This window comes from Rhinolophus ferrumequinum, chromosome 16, assembly GCF_004115265.2.
Source record: "Rhinolophus ferrumequinum isolate MPI-CBG mRhiFer1 chromosome 16, mRhiFer1_v1.p, whole genome shotgun sequence".
NCBI lineage: Eukaryota > Metazoa > Chordata > Mammalia > Chiroptera > Rhinolophidae > Rhinolophus > Rhinolophus ferrumequinum.
The window spans coordinates 32,531,084-32,538,197 of NC_046299.1; the positions used below are offsets into that span (position 1 = coordinate 32,531,084).

General features: G+C 35.9%; 1 protein-coding gene across 6 annotated transcripts in view; it reads right to left on the reverse strand.

Moving 5' to 3' along the window:
• The window catches only part of LOC117036344 (lipase member K-like), a 36,734-nt gene extending 35,597 nt beyond the window's left edge, over positions 1 to 1,137 (reverse strand). For 3 of the 6 annotated variants that reach the window (XM_033131186.1, XM_033131188.1, XM_033131187.1), the window contains exon 1: positions 987 to 1,137. The gene's annotated coding sequence lies outside the window, so the exon portion shown is untranslated. The remainder of the gene's footprint in view (positions 1 to 986) is intronic. The other 3 variants (XM_033131190.1, XM_033131184.1, XM_033131189.1) reach the window with 2 other exon arrangements.
• Between the last annotated feature and the right edge of the window lie 5,977 nt (positions 1,138 to 7,114).

A 7,114-nucleotide genomic window follows, 5' to 3' on the forward strand; every position in this document is an offset into this window, starting at 1 on the left:
AAATTTAGTCCCACACTATTATATTTCCCATTTGAAGTATTGTGCTGAAGTGATTGTATCTTTGAACTGATTTCTTTTTTCAAACATAAAGTCTGGTAACAATTTCTTTCTTATCTCTGGGAGTAGAAAATAAAGGATAAGTATATCGTAAAAACAAACAAAAACCACAACCATTTGGCTTTGATATATAGAATTAAAGGACAATCATTTCATCATTCAATTTTGGGGGAGGGGGCGATATTAGTCCATTGGGTTGGCTCCTTCTTATGTCCCCAGCCTTGAATGCAGGTGTGCAATTCTGAGTTAGTGGAGCATGTTACTCTTAAATAATATCCACATTAATATGAACCACTTTTTCACTCTCACCCAGTAAGACTCTCACTACAAAGCAGCAGAAAAGAAGAATGGCATTGTCCCTCACAAACTATTAGAATGGTGTTCACAATTCCCATAAGCAGTAATGCCACTTAGTACAGTGATTCCTGCAAATTATTTGGTCCCACATTTCCCTGCAGATGACCTTGCTCATAAGAAAGAACATACATGTTCAAGGCCATTGGAATGAGACACTAAAGGCGTTCTGTATATGCTAATCAGTTTTTAAAACATTATGCAAATATAAACCCCTAGATGCACAACTCCAAAGAAAGCTCTCTTAAATCCTTAAAAGTATCTGTCACCACCATTTTCCAGGTGTAGACTTGTGCTACTACCTCTCATTGAGATTCAAATACAGCAATGTCTGCTTTCTAAATGCTACAGCTTTCCGAAAGGGAAAACTTATCATAATATGCCAAGAGATACCACAGTATATATCCTCTCCATCCAGAGTGGTTACATTATACGCTTGCTATCTCTTGCTTAACTTCATAGAATCAAAACACAATGGTCCTCACCGACATCTAAACTTTTGTACCTCCACACATTTCCCGTGTCTCTCAGAAATACAATGTTTCAGGCTCTGCAAATAGATCAATAGTCATTACCTGAAGTCTCTGGAGATCCGTTTTCAAGTCCTGGGAACTTCAGGTGATTCCAGCTCCTTCCAGAGGCAGCTGTCAGTGGAGCATGCTCTGTTCTCAACAGCCCAAAAGATGTTGCAACCGGAAATTTCTCAACTGAAGCAGATTAATCATGGCTTCGAATACAACAGATGACGCCCAGGCAACCTTGTTAGGTGAGTTCTTAACTAGTGATGAAAAAGAAGTTGCAATGGATTAAAATCCTTGCTCACATCAAGCCAGTCCCCAAGTTCTGTGCCTCAAGGGTTTGATGAATTGGAAGCTTCTCAGCAGAATATAGACTCTCAATTCAGAAAATAATTTTCACCCAATGTTGGATGAAATGACCCTGTCCTATAAGTATCTCTATAAAATGCCTAATCATCCTGCATAATCTAACTGCAACACTTACCATGCTATTCATTCACAATTAATGCTTTGGCTTTCCTAAATTTCCTCTATCATATTATGTATGTAAATTGAGTATTAGAATTGGCAGAAAAACGTACCCAATTTTTTCAACTGAAGGCTAGAAAGACAGTGTCTCATTCAAGATCTCCAGCTAGCTACAGGCAAAAAACTGGATTTTTCTTCTCCCTAAACAGTCTGTTTCCTACCACCCAAGAAGCTCCTGTGTCTGCACTGGGTGAAGGTTCGGTATTAGATAAGGAAGGAAATTTTTGATTTGCATAATTATGAGGTTGCAGATCAAATTTGCTTAGATGAAAGTCACCAAACTTCTAATATGGTTCCAAAACTAACATTTTACATGCTTAAAAGTCATCTGAAGAGGAGAAAGAGTATTTTTAAATTAGTTTCTAAATTTTCACCATTGGTTTCAAGCAGGTCTACATTTGCTCAGAGCCTACGAGATGGCTACAAATATAATTGTATCAGAACTCAGAGTTTAGTCAGGCAGCCAGGACTTAGTGGCATGAGGCTGATTTAAATATCTTCAAGTTTCTTTGGATTGTTTCAATACATAATTACATTTAAGGCAATTTGATTCAAAATTGTATTTGGAATTGGTTTTGCTTCTGTTACTATTGTCAAAACACAAAATTCAGCCAAGCAAATTTGAGGCTCTAATTGACTTTATTAAGTGATGCATGAATCGAGCAGCAACACATGTAGTAAATAGAAGGGCCCTCCAAGGGTTTGTACACAATGAAAGGCTTTCATAGGAAGAAGGGTAGGGCAAGGGAGCTATTAACAAAAGAAACAATTATTTTTACGCCATCTTTTTTGAGGGGAAGGGAACTGCAAGAGTTTTACCATGCAGATTACCTCTTTGCCCACGTGACAGATTACCTTACTGGTACTTGACCAGAAAATTCCAGATTGGTTGATTAAGAGTACATTTCTGGTGAAGGTCAAAACTGTAGTTAGGTCAGGTATTAAACCTAGGTTTGGTATTATGGGCTTTAGCACAAGTGATACCATTTTGAGCCTGTGGTTTTCTTTTTAACAGTATAATACTTTCAGCAGTTTAATTAAAATTTCATATAGATTTACTTGCTTTATTAAAAAGGTTTTATATCCCTATGTTTGTAACAGGCAATTCCATTTACAAAGTAATACATTCTACTAGCATGCTATTTTGAGACTCTAAAGAAAAACAAAACCAGCTGGAAAAATAGTTGATGTGCTAGCAGTATATAAACAACTAGAGTCTAGTCTATGCTAGAAAATCAGATATTCTCGGGCAAAAGAAATGGAAAGGTGGAGTTTTCAAGTATTGCATAATTGTTATTGAACTATTTTTACCAAAAGTTGTTTGCAATGCATCTTTAATCCCCCACAAAAATCCAAATCCTTGTAGTTTGGAGACTTTTACAGCGAATGAGTTATTCATCCATATAAGGGCTCTCTACTGTTGTGTTTATTCTTATCTTATTTAACTATGACGTTTGTCCCTGATTCCCACTCCTACACGTTCAACCCCCATTTTATCCTAAAATAGCACTGTAACATATCATTGTAAAGTCTATAGTATATAAGCTTTTCAAATGGTATTTTATGATAAATCTCATATGTTTCCCAATTGTTTTACTCTACACTATGCTTGTGAACAAGACTGGCTACATAATATGTGGAAGCCAGTGCAAAATGAAAATGCAGGACCCATGGTTAAAATATTAAGATTTTCAAGATGATGACAGAAGAGTATTAAACAAAGTGTGATGTCCTTCTAAGCATAGAGCCCTGTGCTATTACATATGTCACATATGTATTAAGTCAGCCCCTTTTGTGAGAACACAGTATGTTCTAGCATGTACATGTGGTTTGTTTTTCTCTTACTGTCCCATAGAATCCCACAATATCCACTTTTTAAGTATCCCATCCCTCAGGGACAGATAATTTTATTTCTTTAAATTTCCCACAATGACAAACATCAACATTTACCTTCTCCTTTATGGAACTGTGTGAGAATTTCTTTGAGATATACTTCTAGGAATAAGATCTTTAGGCAGTGATGGTCAAAGCTCATATGGTTGCTCAATTTTACTATATGTTGCCAGATTGTTCTAGAATAGGTTTCATACTCCCATCAACAGTGCTGAGAGTACCCATTTCTCTACCTACTTAGTGTACTAGTTGTGATGGTGTAATTATGTCTGCCAATCTGTCATTTTTTTAAATTCATTTCATCTATGATTTAATTAATTAAACAGAAATCCAATTCTGTTCACTTATTTACTTTTACATTCATATTTGTGACTTTGGGGGTCTTCCTCAAACTTATTTCCCAACCCAGAGATCACAAAATAACAGGGCAAAGGTGCTTTCTCTTTCTCTATCTTACTAGTGGCTTTAGGGCCCTCAGAGGGGATGGGCCCATCTTGCCCTTTTGCTTCTCCTTTCTACTTTATCATGCTGGAAGGGTAGGTGTTCTTTAGGAATACTTCCTCTTCCTCTTTCATCAGGATTTCTAAGATCTCCAGGGTGTTAGAGCAGAGCACTGGAAACAGAGAGTCACACTCCTGTGTGACTTATGCTGCAGACTGATACTGATACTGGTGACCAGTGTATTCACCCAGCAGCCTGTGTTCTAGGTGTTAGGGAGGTCTTGAAGGGAATGCAACATTTAGAGTAAAGTGGAGCTGGGTCCCCAGTCTGAACACGTGTTAAAATCTACGCCTTTAGAGGACTTATAGGGCAATGAAAATACTCTGGATGATATTATAATGATGTATACATGTCATTATACGTTTGTCCAAACCTATAGAATGTACAACACCAAGAGTAAACCCTAATACAAGCTATGGACTTTGGGTGATTTTGGTGTGTCCAACATAGGCTCATCTACTGTAAGAAATGTACCACTCTGGTGGGGATGTTGATAATGGGGGAGGCAATGCATGTTTGGGAATAGGGACTGTATGGGAAATTTCTGTACCTTCCTTTCAGTTTTGCTGTGAATGTAAAACTGCTCTAAAAAAAATTAAGTCAATTTAGGCAGTCAGAATCTCTGCCTTTAAGTTTGAATCAGGAATTTGGCATTCTTTCATCAAGGAGGTTAAATTCCTTGATGTTTCCATAATGACTCCTATTGTTTTGTTTGATTGCTTTGGTGTGCAAACACCTGAGATTTACATCCTTATGGGCCTGTTGATAGGGACCTAGGCTAGTTGTCAGGTTTAAGATCTTTATTCTAGCAGGGAATGTAATCTTCCAGTGTTGTGTATTGAAGACCTTTTGCATGTGTCTGTGAGTATATGTGCCTGGGATCTTGAATGGCTAGAGAATACTGGAGATTATGAGTCAGAGGGAAACAAGGCCCATGTATAAAATAAACATCAAAGCTTACTCCCTCTGCTAATGACTGTAGTAATTCCTTAAGTCACGCAATTTTCCTAGGGAGGGAATGTGAAATTTAAAAAGACTAAAGCTCTCACAGTATTTTGTTGAATCTAAGATGTCCTCATTTTAAAATATCCCCTTCATTATATTACGTACTCCTAGGAAGGAAAATTAATGTCAAGCATATTTGTAAAACATCATCAATTGTAAGAAGCATTCTGAGTACAGAAATATGAAAATATAAAAAAGTACATTTTGAAATCAATGAAATATACTTTACTACAATGCAGGGACCACAAAATTCTTTGTAGGGATTTGCTTTATGATTCAGATTTATCTATGGGTTAAAATATTCATATACTTTGGCATATCATGCCACTTAGGATTCTGCAAGCCCCAAAAATCTCTTCTTTATATTTCGTAGGGGCTTTAAGAGCCCACAGCTATTGGGGAAAGGGTCCTGAGATTGGTACCCATTAACTCTAATTGTCATCCAAATTCTGCTTGGTAGATATAATGTCCATTTTAAAGGTCAAGAAACTGAAATTCAAAAGAATTATAACTTGTTTAAATAACTAGCTGATAGAAGATAAATAACATGACATTTAACCTCTAATCAAGACATTTAATTTGTAAAGCACCAAATGCCTGAATTGTCAAATTATGTAGATATTTGATATTTTGCTCTAGGTCTCATAGTCCAAATGGCCATCTGTAGACACAGTACATATGTTTTGAAATATAGAAATACAGTTTATAATTCAGTCCAAGTGAGGTTTCTAAGTCAATATTTGTCTGTGTTTACTTAATATCCAATAAGCTATATGTACAGGAAGAGAACAAGTCTGTCCATTCTATAAAATGGAAAGAGGCAAAAAAAATTTTCTCCTCCACTGAAAATATTTTATGAACTGGTCTGTCTTTAACAACAACTTGGGAATTAATATTTTTTAAACAAGGACAGCATTACCTGAATACCAAAGCCAGAAAATGACACTACAAGAAAACTATAGGCCAATATCACTGATGAATACAAATGGAAAAATTCTTAACAAAATACTAGCAAAATGAATTCAGAAGTACATTTAAAAGGACCATTTACCATGAAGTTGGATTTATCCCTGTGACGCAAGGATGGTTCAACATATGCAAATCAATCAATGTGATACACCACAATCATAGAATGAAAGAAAAAATTTATATGATCACCTCAATAGACACCCAAAAACAATTTGACGTCCATTTACAAAAATACTTTTAAAATTAGGTATAGAGGACATTATCTCAACATAATAAAGGCCATATATGAGAAGCCCACATCTAACATCATACTCAATGGAGAAAGGCTGAGAGCTCTGTCTCCAACACCAGGAATAAGACAAGGCTGCCCACACTTACCAGTCCTATTTAACATAGTGCTGGAAGTCTTAGCCAGAGCGATCAGACAAGAAAAATGTATAAAAGACAGAACTGGAAAAGAAGAAATATGATTGTCTCCATGTGCAGATGACATGATTTTATATGTAGAATATCCTAAATACTCAACCAAAATACTATTAGATCTAATCAATGAATTCAGTAAAGTTGCAGGACACAAAATTAACATGCAAAAATCAGTAGCATTTTTATACAGTAACAACAAGTTATCTGAAAGAGAAATAAAGAAATCCATCTCATTTACAATAGCATCAAAAACAATAAAATACTTAGAAATAAATTTAACTAAGGAGGTGAAAGATCTCTACTCTGAAAAATACAAACGATTGATGAAAGAATTGAAAAAGACACAAATAAATAAAAAGGCATCCCATGTTCATGGATTGGAAGAATTTGTATAGTTAAAATACCATACTAACCCAAAGCCATCTATAGATTCAATGCAATCCCTATCAATATTCCAGTGGCATTTTTTACAGAACTTGAAAGAACAATCCTCAAATTTATATAAAAACACAAAAGACTCCAAATAGCTAGAGCAATCCTGAGAAAGAAAAACAAAGCAGGAGGCATCACGTATCCTGATTTCAAGCTATACATCAAAGCTGTACTAATCAAAACAGCATGGTACTGGCATAAAAACAGACAGACCAATGGAACAGAATCAAGTGCCCAGGAAAAAACCCAAGTATATATGGTCCGCTAATAATTGACAAGGGAGCCAAGAATACTCAATGGAAAAAAGACAGTCTCTTCAATAAGTAGTGCTGGGAAAATTGGATTATTTGGATAGTGCCATCCATAGTGCCAGCACATGCATCTCTATTCCAGATGCTCACTTATCTGGTAATAACTCTAACTTCTTTCTGCTA